This window comes from Microtus oregoni, unplaced genomic scaffold (assembly GCF_018167655.1).
Source record: "Microtus oregoni isolate MIOR12 unplaced genomic scaffold, Mior012 000079F_ref0000094, whole genome shotgun sequence".
Classification (NCBI taxonomy): domain Eukaryota; kingdom Metazoa; phylum Chordata; class Mammalia; order Rodentia; family Cricetidae; genus Microtus; species Microtus oregoni.
Window position 1 is genome coordinate 5,023,987 of NW_024544537.1, and position 2,926 is coordinate 5,026,912.

Genomic DNA, 2,926 nt, shown 5'->3' on the forward strand with positions numbered 1-2,926 from the left:
GGGCTTTTTTTGGTAGGGAGGTTTTTGATAACAGCTTCTAATTCTTCGCGACCAACAGGTCTGTTTAGATTGTTCACCTGGTCCTGGTGTAACTTTGGTATATGGTATTTATCTAAAAAAGTGTCCATTTCTTTTACATTTTCCAGTTTGGTGTTATACAGGCTTTTGTAGTATGATCTGATGATTCTCTGAATTTCCTCTGTGTCTGTGGTTATGTCCCCCTTTTCATTTCTGATCTTATTAATTTGCATATTCTCTCTCTGCCGTTTGATTAGTTTGGATAGGGGTTTATCAATCTTGTTGATTTTCTCCAGGAACCAGCTTTTTGTTTCATTGATTCTTTGGATTGTTTTCTGTGTTTCTATTTTGTTGATTTCAGCCCTCAGTTTGATAATTTCCAATCTTCTACTCCTCCTAGGTGAGTCTGCTTCTTTTTTTTCTAGAGCTTTCAGGTGGGCTGTTAAGTCTTCAATATGTGCTTTCTCTGTTTTCTTTAAGTGGGCACTTAGTGCGATGAACTTTCCTTTTAGCACTGCTTTCATAGTGTCCCATAAGTTCGAGTATGTTGTTTCTTTATTTTCATTAAATTCAAGGAAGACTTTAATTTCTTTCTTTATTTCTTCCTTAATCCAGGTATGGTTCAGAAGTTGACTGTTCAGTTTCCATGAGTTTGTAGGCTTTCTGGGGGTAGCATTGTTGTTGAATTCTAACTTTAATCCATGGTGATCTGATAAGACACAGGTGGTTACTAATATTTTTTTGTAACTGTGTAAGTTAGCTTTGTTACCGAGTATGTGGTGAATTTTCGAGAAGGTTCCATGAGCTGCAGAGAAGAAGGTATATTCTTTCCTCTTCGGGTGGAATAATCTATAGATGTCTGTTAAGTCCATTTGCTTCATTACTTCCATTAATTCTCTAATTTCTCTGTTAGGTTTCTGTTTGATTGACCTGTCCATTGGTGAGAGAGGAGTGTTGAAGTCTCCTACTGTTAGTGTGTGTGGTTTGATGGGTGCCTTGAGTTTTAGTAATGTTTCTTTTACATACGTGGGCGCTTTTATATTCGGGGCATAGATATTCAGGATTGAGACTTCATCCTGATGAATTGTTCCTGTTATGAGTATATAATGTCCCTCTCCATCTCTTCTGATTGATTTAAGTTTGAAGTCAAATTTGTTAGAGATTATTATGGCCACACCTGCTTGTTTCTTAGGACCATTTGCTTGATAAGCCTTTTCCCAGCCCTTTACTCTGAGTAGGTGCCTGTCTTTGTGGTTGAGGTGTGTTTCTTGTAAACAGCAGAATGTTGGATCCTGTTTTCTTATCCAATCTCTTAGCCTGTGCCTTTTTATAGGTGAGTTGAGCCCATTGACATTAAGTGATATTAATGACCAGTGGTTGTTAACTCCAGTCACTTTTTTAGTAGTAGGGTTTGTGTGTTTCCCTTCTTTGAGTTGCGCTGGTGAAAGGTCTCTAGATGACTGAGTTATTGTGGGCATTGTTGGACTCCTTGGTTACTGATTTTCCTTCTATAATTTTCTGTAAGGCTGGATTTGTGGCTACGTATTGTTTGAATTTGTTTTTATCCTGGAAAATTTTGTTTTCTCCATTTATAGTGAACGAAAGCTTGGCTGGATATAGTAGTCTGGGCTTGCATCCATGATCTCTTAGTTTTTGCAGTACATCTATCCAGGACCTTCTGGCTTTCATGGTTTCCATAGAGAAGTCAGGTGTAAGTCTGATAGGTTTACCTTTATAAGTAACTTGGCCTTTTTCCTTTGTGGCTCTTAATATTCTTTCTTTATTCTGTATATTTTGTGTTTTGATTATTATATGGCGAGGGGATTTTTTTTTTTTTTGATCCAGCCTATTTGGTGTTCTGTATGCTTCTTGAACCTTCATTGGTACCTCTTTCTTCAGGTTGGGAAAGTTTTCTTCTATAATTTTATTAAGTATATTATCTGTACCGTTGAGTTGCACTTCTTCTCCTTCTTCTACTCCAATTATTTTTAGGTTTGGTCTTTTTATTGTGTCCCAAATTTCCTGAATGTTTTGTGATGAGAATTTGTTGGTTTTGCTGTTTTCTTTGATCAGTGTGTTTATTTTTTCTATGGTATCTTCAGTGTCTGATATTCTCTCTTCTATCTCTTGTAATCTGTTGTTAGTACTTGTTTCTGTCATTCCTGTTCGTTTACCCAGATTTTCCATCTCCATTCTTCCCTCGGTTTGTGCTTTCTTCATTGCTTCCATTTCATTCTTCATGTCTTGAACCGCTTCCCTAACCTGTTTGATTGCTTTTTCTTGTTTCTCTTGGTTTTCTTGCGTGTCTTTGAGCAATTTATTCATTTCCTCTACATTTTTGTTTGTAATCTCTAATTGTTTATGGCAGTTTTTCACCTCCTGTTTAAGGTCCTCTATTATTTTCATATAGTTCACTTTTGAGTCGATTTCTTCTATTTCTTCAGGAGTAGGGTGTACAATTCTTCTTATTTCGAGATCCCTGGTTTCTGGTGGTGTCATGTTGCCTTTCAGATTGTTGGAGGAATTCTTGGATTGGCGCCTTCCCATCTCTTCCTTCAAATGGAGCCAGGAGAGGCCTGGTCTCTTGGTCCAGTCTTTGCTGTGATTGACTCTCAGGGTATATCTCTTCAGTGTAGAAGCAGGAACCTTTCCTGTCCAGATGGGATTCCTCCGCAACCGTCCTGATGGGATTCCTCAGCAACTAAACAGGGCCGCTGGTAGCCCAATGATCCAGGGCCAACAGGATGAATGGAGCAGGGGGGTGGTATCCAGGAGCGCGCAGGAAGCCTGGTGCCGGAGCTGAAGGTGCCCGTCTCCCTTACTGGGGACCCTGAGGCCTGCCCAGCTGGCAGGCACTCACCGCTCTGGGTGGGTCGCCTTAGTTTAGGAGCTTAAGACTGTAGTTGAG